This window comes from Chrysochloris asiatica, unplaced genomic scaffold (assembly GCF_000296735.1).
Source record: "Chrysochloris asiatica unplaced genomic scaffold, ChrAsi1.0 scaffold00021, whole genome shotgun sequence".
Classification (NCBI taxonomy): Eukaryota; Metazoa; Chordata; class Mammalia; order Afrosoricida; family Chrysochloridae; genus Chrysochloris; species Chrysochloris asiatica.
The window spans coordinates 17229319-17242549 of NW_006408539.1; positions in this window are offsets into that span (position 1 = coordinate 17229319).

Consider the following 13231-nt stretch of genomic DNA (forward strand, 5'->3'; position numbering starts at 1 on the left):
CCACCACCACCATCACCACCACCAACCACCTCTACCATCACCACCACCACCACCACCAACCACCTCCACCATCACCAACAACAACCACCTCCACCACCACCACCAACCACCTCCACCACCACCAACAACAACCACCTCCACCACCACCACCACCTTGCAATCAACAAGTCAACAGCCTAATGTCTAACCAAGAGTGGTGGCGTAATTTTGGAGTCACTCTGCATTTCTAGTTTTGTCTGACTCAGTGAGGCAGTCTTGAGAATTCAAACCAGATTTTGAAAACACGAATTGTATCTTTAGTTCAATCCTTTTGCTCATGCCAGATCTGGTTTTTTTTTTTTTTTCTTCAGTATTCATCTTAAAGGTACTGATGCAATAAATCTAAGCTGTGACATTTCTCTAAACTTGCTTGATTGGACATTTTTGTCAAGTAAATCATTTCTCCAGTGCCTGCTCAGTATAACAAGATTGGTTCTCAGTGCCACAACCTCTCAATTTAGACTTCAATAGTTTCGGGTTGAATATAGCCATTATAATTTGACAGAACTGACAAAAATTCTGCAATGCATAACTACATAGGGACATATTAGTAATGTTGCACTAATAAACATTTGCTAGTTGTGTGTTCTACTTTGCATTGAGTAACTTTCCCTGCCCCATGCGATACAAGTGACTTGATACACCCTAGAAACTCAGCCCATAATTTATTGTAAAGACCTGCCATCATCACAGCTGACATTACCTGAATCACTGTGGCTTCCAAATGAAGTCATTCCAGAAGCAGCCAAAGAGATACAATAAGACGATGAACACTGGTCAAGGTCTTAAAGAATATATAGGGGAAGGAGAGCAGTGGGGAGGCCAAGGGAAAGAGTACAATAGGCTGAAAATTTCCACATTTTCATATTCTCCTTTTAATTCCGCGGGTTTCAGAAATACATTTCCATGTCCCTGATCAGCTCTACACAAAAGACACCAGAAAAATGTTATTGGTAAGAAATAGCCTTGGTGGCTCAGCAGTGAAGCACTCAGCTGTTCATCAAGAGTTCAGTGGTTCAAACTCAGCAGTGGCTCCTCAGGAGAAAGGCGTGGCAGCTTGTTTTCATGAAGATTACAGCCGTGGGAAGCCTTGGGAGCAGCCCTACTTTGTGGGGGTGTATGGGTTGGATTACACTTCAGGCTCCATGACAGTGGGCTTCTTTTCCTTTTTTCTTTTCCTGGGTTATTAGGAAATGTGGGATTCACAGGATTACATGAAGCATTTTCTACAAAAATAAAATTCTGAGGCTCTAGTAGTTATGTCAAGGAGCTCTAGTAGCATAGTGGTTACAAATCGGGCTGCTAATCTCACAGCCAGCAGTTCGAAATTACCAGCTGTTCCGCAGGAGAAAGATGAGGCATTCTGCTTCCATAAAGATTTACAGCCTTGGAAACCCTGTACAGGGTCACTATGAGTCTGAACTGACTCCACGGTACACAACGACAGCAACAACAGTAGTTATGTCATGAAGCCTGGTGGCATTGTGGACTAAGCATTGGGCTGCTAACTTTAAGGCCACAGTTCAAATCCACCAGTTTCTCCTCAGGAGAAAGATGAGGCTGTTTGCTCTCATAGAGATGGACAGCCTTAAAAACCCTGGGGAGCAGTTCTCTGTCCTACATAAGGTCACACACTCAATGGCAGTGGGTGGTTATGGTTAGAACCACTTAGAATACACAGCGGCTGAAAAAACTCACCTGGTGACTCTCTAATGTAAACAAGTCACACAAACAGAAAAAGAATTAAACAGACCCAAGAACTGAGCGGTATTGGCAATGGCCCACTAGGAGAACAGGTGGCATTCACCCAGGCTCCTCACTGAGGGCATACGCTCTGGAAGGCACGGAGGCCCACTCGGATGAAGGGCAAAGAATGCTGTTGCTCACAGAGGACCAGTCTCGGATCTTTCCAACGTGGTCTCAGTGTTCTCAGGAAGCTCGCTTACGTGGGCCTTGTCTTTTTATGTGATGCCTTTGATTCCATTCTGAAAAACAATGGTTCTGGATAAAAAGTAGGGCTTTGAAAGAATTTCTTTCATAAATGAATTCACTAGATACATGGCTTTGTCCTTGAGTGAATTCATTATTTGTCCTTTTTCTGATTTCTACACTAGAATTTGTCAACAATGATCTGATCAGGTGTTGTGTTCCATTTTGACATTTGCATTTTTACGTTGATTGGACAGCGCAAGCTTACAATTTGGCTGTGCTCCTCACTCACATTTTTGTTCCTCAGGTCCACCGTCTTCTAGTTCTTCCTCCAAGCTCCGTCTCACGTCAGCTTTCACAGGCCCATTTCTACACGTTTCACCTTGTTCCGTTCTTCCGTCAAGCCCCACTCATAGGTTTCCATTCTCATATCTGCTTCTGCTTCTCCTTCAGGGAACAATCAATTGTTCTGGGCCTCCTAAAGATCATGGTTCTCTGATAGGTTTACTCCCCAAACTGAAATATCACTCAATAACATTCAACAATGCTACATATTATGTAGGGAAAGACACTTTTTTTTTTCACTACCATGTTCTAGAGGAGCTTTGGTAGCGTAGTGGTTATGAATTGGGCTGTGAACTGCAAGGTCAGCAGTTTGAAACTACCAGCAGTTCCGCGGGAGAAAGATGAGGCTTTCTGCTCCTGTAAAGATTTACAGCCTCAGAAACCCTATACAGGGTCGCTATGAGTTGGAACAGACTCTACGGCACATAACAACAACAACAACCATGTCCTAGAGTTTAACTTTAATTATAAAATTACTGCTGAAAACATCATCTGACAAATCATTTTACACAGATAAACCATCTAACATCTTTGATGAATATACTTTGTTTTAGAGACCATTCGATGGAAGAAGACACAATGCAAAATAGATTTCAGTTTCTAGTTGCTGAAAACAGGTATAGATGACATACCCGACAGACGAAACGTCACATAAACTAACCACGACCATGATTACATTAAATTCCTTAACATTAAAAGAGTGGAAGATGAATAGTCTACCATGAATTCGACTTGTGTAATCAGGACAAGTCAAGATAAAACAAAAGGAGACTGTCCAACCACAAAGACTATAAGAGAGTCTGTGTAAAAGGAAAAAGAACACAACCCCAAACCAACCATGAAAATTTGGAAAGCTAAATAGTATCTCAAATTACCTCCAAAAACCACAAACTTTTAAAGACAGATGATTAAAAACAAATTTAACAATGGCTTCTAGTAGACAGCATGGATTTAAGAAAAGTTTCTTGAATCCATATCAAGAAGATAGATTTTTAAAGACTGGGATGTACGTGGAATACACACAGACAGGGAGCACTGACCACAGTGTGGGGTCACCTCATTTCCTTTGCTTCTCAGAAATCCTTTATTTCATGTTCAATGTAGCTGTGTCATTTCTATGCACCTGCTTTTCCATGTTTACATGCCTCATGTTGTGTGGAGCTTTCTTGCTCTCCTGAAGCAAGGTTATACTCCCATCTGTGCATGAATCTATGAAAGTACTGGTGAAGTTAGTAAGTCAATGAGTACTAATGAACTAATTCAGTAAGCCAGTGAGTCAACCAACATGAATTATTTGAGCATCTATCTGTAGGCAACATGGCGCCACCCTCAAGATTCAGTCTCTAACAAAGCAACTAGAAGACTCCATTGCGCAAGTCATCTCCAGCACACTCACCCATCCCTCCTCCCAGGATGGATGCAGAGAACCTGCCCCAAGGCTGTCCTTCTGTGAGCAGCCCTGTTCTGACACATCTGTGTTGATTCACCATGACTGTCTCTGGGTGAAGAAAACTTTGGCATAAGATGAAAGATATAATTTGAACCGAAATATCTTATGAATCGATCTCTTAGAACTTGACATTTAAATATGGAGAAAAAGGAATGATGGGAGACAAACTGCTAGAATTGTGAATAAATCATTAGTTTGAATGCTTAGAAAAAGCTTCACCTGGCGTTATCTTGGATGAAGAACCCCTGGCAAAAGAGTTAGGAGTAGACATTTGTAATTAGGTTTATGGGAATAATTAATTGTTCAGAAAAGAAAATATGGAAGGTAATAAGCTTCAAAGTAGAAAGCCAGATTTTATCTGAGAAACAAAATTTAAACGCCTTTGAAAGTTGTCTGGAAGTGAGAATTTTAGTTAGGAGTTAACTGTTTCTAAAATAGAGTACCTTAAGAGTTGTGGATTGTGTCTTGCGCATGCTCACATTTACCCTATTGAAACAGAATTTTCTAGAAAAGAGGCATTCCTCAATTTCTGTGGCTTTTCTACAGAACTTTCACAATTCATGTTATCAGACTGAGAAGCATTTGCAATATAGGCAACAAAACTGATGGGGTAAGTAGTAATGATACCAGACTCCAATGAAACTCTTTGCCATGGAGTCAATTCTGACTCATACTGACCCTATATAGAGCTCTGGGGACTGTAACCCTAAAAGCTGACCCCCTCATTTTTCTCCCACTGAGTAGTTAGTGGTTTGGATCTTCAACTTTGCTCTTAGCAGCCTAATACTTGCTCAACAGTGCCGCTGGGGCCTGGTAAGCAGTACTAATGCTGTTCTTAGTGCTGTCCAGTTGGTTCTGACTCATACCAACCCCGTATAGGACTGCCAGGGAGTGGCTGTTGAGTTTGAATAGCCCACCTTTCAGTTAAGCAGTCCAGAGCTTATCCTACAGAGCCACACCAGGATTTCAAGCAGTAATGAGTTATCTCTGTTAGGTGCCCTCGACTCGGTTCCAAATCAGGACTCTGTGCAGAGCAGAATGAAACCCTACCTAGTCCTGAACCATCATCACAACTGTGGTTGTGTGTGAGCCTATTGTTGCTGCCACTGTGTCAGTCCATCGCATTTGGGGGTCCTCCTCTTTGTTGGTGAACCTCCATTTTGCCAGGCAGTAATGATTGGTGTTGTTGTTAAGTGTCATCTAGTCAGTTCTGACTCATAGCGATCCTGTATAGGGTTTCCAAGGAGCAGCTGGTGAGCTTGAACCTCTGACCTTGTGGTTCAAACTGACCTTATAGTTCAGCATATTAACCTGAAGCAGTAATGATAGTAATTATTAAACAAAAAAAGATTTGCTTCTAATTTTAATAAATAATTTGATCTGGGTCATAATTTGCTTAGGTTAGAGGCTGGCATTTCGTTGTTGTTGTTGTTATGTGCCATGGAGTCTGTTCAGACTCATAGTGACCCTGTACAGGGCTTCCAAGGCTGTGAATCTTTACGGGAGCAGAAAGCCTCATCTTTCTCCCGCGGAACAGCCGGTAGTTTTGAACTGCTGATCTTGCGGTTCACAGCCCGATTCGTAACCACTACGCTACCAGAGGCTGGCACTAGTATCTCTTAAAGAAGGATTTTCATCTATGAAGAAATGGAAGCAGCAGGAAGTGAGGCAAATGCCTTGTATTTGTTCATCTGCTCTGGGGAGGTAAAAATACTTCCTGAAATGGTTGAGGTCTTCATGCAAGTGGCATTAGCTTTCACCGTTGTAAAGAGACAATTGTGAGGGAAACTCGAATAAACCCACCATTGCAAGGAATTCAACCAAGTTACTTTTTAACCCTATACCATTTACATCCACAGTTAGATCCCAAGTTCTGTAAACAACACTATTTACAATGTAAAGTATGTTTGGTATACACGTGGGCACAGTCTAGGATACACTTAATATTGAAATAATTCAATATAATATTTACATAGTAAATGTCCCCAAATCCTAGAAATATTAATATTCTCCTAACACAAAGCATTTTAAATTCATGTATCAATTTAGTTTCAAGTTTTATTGCCTGTTGTGTGGGACACAATGCTTTATGTTATCCTATAGGTGCTTAAAAAGTTCTTGGAAAAGTGGAGTTAAAACATCATTGATTTTTTTTCCATGAACTTTTTGAAGTTCCTTTGTATATGCTAATAGGTGAGATATATGGCACATTAACAGGACATACAACTAAATATTTATTCATCTTGCAAAATATATTTCTGTTTTGCATTTCTGAGTGCATTTCTAAAGTTGTTTTCCAACAAAGTAACAAAGGACATTTATCAGAACAGTACACTTATATTTTATCAGAATATTACACATCTTTGTAAGGAAATTGAAGAATTCCTTGAAGAAATAAATTAAATATATATTTAGATAATCAAATTATGTTAATATATTTCATTTTCCATTTCCCTTCAAACGGACTTTCTTTGAACAAATTATGCAATATTGTTAAAATTTGCAAACAAACTTGCTCCCCCAGAAGTGGTGTTATTTTACATGAATTCTGTTATTTATCTGACAATGCAGAAGCTGAACAATTCCCAGACATAAAAGGTACATTTTATAAATTTTGTATGCAGTAGCAATTCTATTTTCATTTTAGACTGGGTATGATTTCACATTCAATTCTCTTATTAACCATATATGAACACACCTATAATCATATGACTCAAGAAGGATCCAGCCCTGGCCCACACAAAGGGAACCAAGATTATGTTCAGATTGAACATAGACTTGTATTTGCATCACATGCTCTGAGGCCGTTCTTGCCCCTGTTGGGTACCAGCTGTAATGCAATGAACCGTGATGACAAAGCATCAAAGAATGGAAAGTGAGCATGCAAGTTTTAAAGTATTATTTCAAGATGAAAAGCACTGGTGGAAATCAGCTAAAAGCCTGCCAACAAACATCAGATGATAAATAATGAGATTATTTACAATGGACTTGTAAATGCTGGGGACAGCATACGCAGACCCTGAGTTGATCAGTGGCAGCCCCATTAAACCGCCTCTGAATATAATCAGTTTAACCCAGATGCTCTCCTTCCTCCTGAAAGTATGTAGGAATGTGATAATTAAGAACAATGTAGCATTTTAGATATAGATAAATGAAGCCTGGTGCCTGAGATTTTGCTCACAAACAAAAATTTGCAAAGTGTACAGAGACAGCTTGGCTCCTTTCAGGAACCTTGCTTTATGTTAAGTATCCTTAAGAAACCACATGTCACTGCTCTAGATCATTTAAGCCTAAAAATTAATATATAACAGCTTAATTGAACCTTTTTTCTGTAAAAATAAAAATGTTAGATTGTTAAAAAAAACTATGAAAATATCTTAAAAGTTGTTCTGTGACTCATTATGTCCTGTTTTGAATGATTAATCACATTTCAGTTCCGTATCCTGTCTTAATCACATCCTCCCTTTGTGAATTACATCCTTCCTTTGTAACAAATTCCTCCCTAAAAAAGAGAATAAAAGACTGAGGTAGAGTTAGATCTGTGTGCAATGCTGTGCAATGCTGTGCAATGCTAGGCAATGCTAGGCAATATGTTTGCAGATCTGTCTACCTGCCAGCTTGCATCATATCTGTGTGTCTGTCTTTTTTGTATATATTTCGTCTCTCTCTTTCTCTATCCCTTTTGCCGCCAGACCTCCCTTCTTTGTGATACCCACAATTCCTTGTCGAGGCTGGATCCCGACATAGGACCTCGACAGTAAATACTATTTCTTCTCATTATCTCAGACATGAAGAACACAATTGTGTATTCCAAATCAAATAATTTATAATTAACAATTTTCGAATGAAGCCCTGATGGAGTAGTGGATTACATGTTGGGCTGTTAACCACAAAGTCAGCCGCTCAAATCCACCAGACTCTCCTTGAGAGAAAGATGGGGCTTGATCTATAGCCTCGGAAAACCTATATGGGGTTACTGTGGTTCTGAACTCGAAGGCACATAGCAACAATTTTCAGATATAAAATTTTAAGCAAATGTCCAAATCCAAATATAAATTTTATTTTATAAATTTTACTTGTTTTATATGTTTTGTTTATTTAAAATGATTTGCTTCAATAGAACCAAATTTTAAAAGTGACGTAATTTTTTATTCAGGTAAGATAAAACAGCAACAACTAAATGTATTACAAAAACAGAGCCCATAGAAGAGAAAAAGAAAAGGATTTGTGAATCCCTGAAGACAATTGTTTAGTGTGGGGGTCCTGGTGTGGCATGGTAGGTTAATGTGCTGCACTGCAAAGCTGGTTTGAACCTACAGGTTGATGGTTCAAGCTCACCAGCTGCTTATTGGAAACCCATTACAGGGTCGCTATGGGTCCGAACACTTAACAACAACAAAGACAATTCTAAAACTAACTTCCTTTTAACAACATAATGAATCAAAAGAGACTACTTTTGTTGAACATGAAAAGTTAATGCATGTGAATTGTTGTATTAGAACAACTAGTTCCAAAATTACTAATAACAATATGAATACAACAGAATTTGCCCCGAATTCTGCACCCACTCCTCACTGTAATAAATAATAATAATAATAATGGTGGTGTAGAGAGTGAAACTATTTTAGAATCTGAAGTTGTTGCATCTGCAGATCCATCAAAACAGCAATACAGACTCTGATTTGTGGAGTAGGTTTTCTTCTTAGGATATAAATTACTGGACCCAAAGAAGGACAAGTGATTATCAAGATCAATGCATGACCCACATTTCTGGATGGTAACCAAACAAGGTTCTGCAGCAAGAATATATTTCTAGGGTACAAAGCTAATGGGCAAAATTAGTTTTAGAGGGGATAGCTACTGTATATTCCATCAATTGGGTCTGTATATTATTGTTTTGTTTGTAAACTATGTATTCTTAAATCAGTTAATTCTTGATTTGCTACAGATGGAGTTAGCAATTGGCAAAACTTGAATATAATTGATGAACATGAAAACACTTCAACTCAGAGAGCTTTTTTGTATGCTATCATATTTGAACTAAAGATAGAGTTCTTACTTAACTCATGAACTGAAAATACTAATAGATGAAGAAAGTCATTTTTCAATGTTTCACCAGGCTAACTGTCACTGAACATGGACTATCTTTTCAATAAATAAATGGAGTATTGGGTCCTCAGAAAATGGGGGGGGGAAGTGTTGGGGTTTATTTGACCTTGTTGCTCATTTTTAACAGGTCACTTCTCAAAATATAGTCACACTATATTTTTGAAAGGGAAAGTGCCATCCATTGTGTATGTCCAAAATAATGTGAAGTGATAAGTTTAAATCAGTTGTTTCCAGTGAAATAAGCATAACTCCATATTTCAGTTTGTAGATTCCTCTCCTGATCTTTCTCATACAGATTAGCTAAGTGTCATTTTAAGTTGTGTATCTCCACCAGATGGAAAACTTATCCAGTGATTTATTGTGTTTACTCACTTAAAAAGTCACACCGGTGAGAAAATCACAAGTCAAGTACTTCACTATCTATATGAAGTTTGCAAATTCAATTTTTCTCAGTGCAGTGGCCAGTCCTATGCTACAAAGATGAGAGGGTGTTAGAAAAACATGCAACGAGAAGTTGTAGACTAGAATAAATGTGCCATTTTCATACCACATGCTGCACACCCCCTTATTTTTGTAGGACATAGTGCAGTAGACTGATGCTCAGAAGCAGTTGATTTTTTTCCCATTATTCTGTTACTTTGGTTAGCAGTTCAAACTCATCAGACTCTCTGTGGGAGAAAGATGAGGCTTTCTGCTTCCATATAGATTTACAGCACGGAAAACCCTATACAGGGTTGCTATGAGTCAGGAGTGACTTGATGACACACAACAACTACGTTCAGGTACTCTACACAGTTTTTGGCACCTTTACTCCCTGATGTTGTTGTTATTAAGTGCTGTCCAGTCAGTTCCAACTCATAGCAATCCTGTATGCCAAGTAGCAGCTGGTAGATTTGAATACTTGACCTTGTGGTTTTGATCCAGTTCTCAAAACATACAAGGAACCTTCAAAAAGTTTGTGGAAAAATTCCTTTATCTTTTAATTTCATTTTTTTCCATGATCTTTTTGAAATCCCCATTGTGTTTAGGTAATGATCCAGTGTTAAAATGCCTTTCTAATACATGTTAGGAGCTCTGGTAGTGTAGTGGTTATGAGTTAGGTTGCTAACCTCAAGATCAGCAGTTCGAAACTACCAGCCATTCCTTTGGAGAAAGATGAGGCTTTCTGCTTCCATAGAGATTTACAGTCTCAGAAACCATAGGCAGGGTTGCTATGAATCAGAATCAGCTCCACGGCACACACCACCACCACCAATACATGTTGGGAAGCTCAAACCGTAATAACAGGTGCAGCCTTGGAATCGTGCACTCATTTTCTAGATACCTTGGAAAATATTGCTGAAGACCAGAAACAAAAGAAGGTACCACGAAAAGACACTGAAAATGTCAGCCTCAAAATACCAACACTATAGTATGTATTTATGTTGGTTATGTAGAATAATATATTGCATATACTTCATCAGATGAGTGAGCTCTTCAAGACTGACAAGTAAGTTTAAAGATACACAAAGATGTCTACCAATCGTTAACATAATATTTTACAAAATTTCGGAAGATGTTTTGAAAAATATGAAAACACAACAAAACAAATATTGCCAAATGCTGATTATTAAGCAAGTCACCATTTTAGAAGCATCAGTGCCAGAAAAACAAACAAATCTGTGTTAGACAAAGTACAGCTGGAGTGCTCCTTCGAAGCCAGGAAGGCAAGATTTTGTCTCTCATACTTTAGACGTGTTGTCCAGAGGGACTGGTTTCTGGAGAAGGTCATTATGTATGGTAAAATCAAAGGTCTTCGTAAAACATGAAATACTCCCGATCAAATGGATTGACTCATTGGCAGGAGCAATGGATTCAAAATAAGAACAATTGTGAGGCTGGTGCAGGACTGGGCCGTGTTTTCTTCTGTTGTGCACAGGATTACTGTGAGTTGAAACCAACTTGCTGGTACCTAACATCAAGAAACAAGTAAATGATGAAATACTCCAGAAATATCATTGAATGCCAGAGATCAAGTTTATGTAACCACATACTATACCATCATCGAACACTTGAATCTTGTATGAAAAGATGTATGAAGTTCTTTCAAGTAGAGTTTCCTTCTTAAACAATGAGAATATATCTCACGAAGAATGCATGAAGGCATAAGTTAGTTCAGATTTATTAAAATGACTTCAATACAAATCTTTAAGAGATGTGTAACAATACAAGAGAATGAAGTTTACAGATCCAGGAAAGAAAAATTGTATTCATCTAGGCACGTATGAGTCCATAATACAAGATAAAATACAATACATATTTCCCATTGTTGAAATTGCCTTTACTAACTTTAATTATTACAAACTACACAATAAAATACTCATTTTTTTCCCCTAAAGAGACTGAAAAACCAACAGCATGCAACAATGATTCAAGAAATAGTTGATTCATTTGCCTTCTTATGCATGATATTAGATACTGTTTGGCATCTTAATTGTAAAGAAATCATTGACGAATTTGTAAGAGCAAAGAATAGGAAGAAATATTTTATATTTTAACATGTTAGAGATGAAAGATCTAGAAATAAAATATAGTAATTTACTGTAATGCTTTCTTTTCTCACATCTTTTTATTTGTTATTTATGACAATAACATTTATTATAAAGCAGACATCAAAATTGAAGTAGAGGGCTGTTTAAAGCAAAATTGGTGACACATGACGAAAGTCACTTTTGCATTGTGGGATATCAACAGAATTTTACACAGATTTTGAAACAACTAAGTTCATTCCCTCACTTTCTTTGTTGTAGGATATGTGTAATAATGTTTTTGTAGAAAATGTGTGCAGCAAAAATTCTAGTATCCTACATCCAGTAAAAATTTTACAATCCAGTTCATCTCATTTCATTGGAGTGGGATACACCAATGTGCATTCAATTAATAATACTATGTTGTTGTTAAGTGCCTTGGAATCAGTCCTGACTCATAGTGACCCAGTATAAGGTTTCTGATGCTTTCAATCTTGATGGTATCAGAAAACCGAATTTTTCACTTGATAAATGACTGGTGGGTTAGAACCATTGACCTTGTGGTTATCAGTTGAGTGCTTATCCTACAGAGCCACCACACCTTGTAATATTAGTTACATTGAAAGGGAAGTTACATCCTGGGTAGCTAACACACATACTCACACCATCACATAGCCCATTAGAAGTCATGAGTAAGTAAGTCATGGAGGGGCAGCACAGAAGATCGGGGTTCAGGGCCCTCCTATGATTTTATCTAGTCCTGCCTTTGATCATTGCAAAGTCATTTCAATTGCAGTTTATCTATAAATGTTTTGAAGAAACATATTGTTTGCAAAAACATAGGGATTGAGATAGGGATTTCTTCAAAGGGAAAACTTTGAAGAAAATTTTCAACTGCGTAGTTTATTATGATTGAATTTTGCAGCACTGATTAGAATCCTGCTGTTCAAATGTCTACCACCAGTATTATGATGTGGGCATGGCTAGTCACTAGAACAATCTAGAAGCAGATGAGAGTTTGAGATCCTGAGAGGTACAGAAAAACAACTAATGACACTGAATAAAGACTGACTTACACTTTAATAAAGTATTATTACCTATAGCAGAAGTTCTATAAAGTGTGGCACTGTAATACAAGCACAGGACTACTAACCACAAGGTTAGCAGTTCAAACCCAGAAACTGCTCCTGCTTGGTTATGTGCCGTGGAGTCGGTTCCGACTCATAGTGACCCTGTACAGGGTTTCTGAGGCTGTAGATCTTTACGGGACCAGAAAGCCTCATCTTTCTTTGAACTGCTGACCTTGCAGTTCGCAGTCCAATTCGTAACCACTATGCTACCAGAGCTCCTTAGAAACTGCTCCTAGGAAACCCTAAATAGGGTCGCTATGAGTCAGAACTGACTAGACGTCACTTATCAACAGTGAGATTCCAAGAACCCTGCTTTGGGATTAGTACCTTGACAGGATACCCTCCCTCCCTCTATTCCAAGAGCAATTCTGATTTACCATGATTTATGGCGCTCTGGGTTCTATAGGGGTTTCAGTGGCTAATTTTTCAGAAGGAGGTCTTCAGGCCTTTCTACTGAAGTGCCTCCGAGTGAACTTGAACGTCTAACCTTTTGGTTAGCAGCCTAATGTGTTAATCAATTGTACCATCCAAGGACTCCTTTCAAGGGATGGAGATAAGAAATGACTATGAGATGGCGTGATATATAGATAGTCTAATCTAACATAGCAAATATATTCATAAATTCACACTGATACATACAACACCATGAAGGTTCTCCTTCACCCTGCTCCATTTCCTACTTCTCTCTCCCTTTGCTGACAATAAAAAGCCTTGATCAGCAA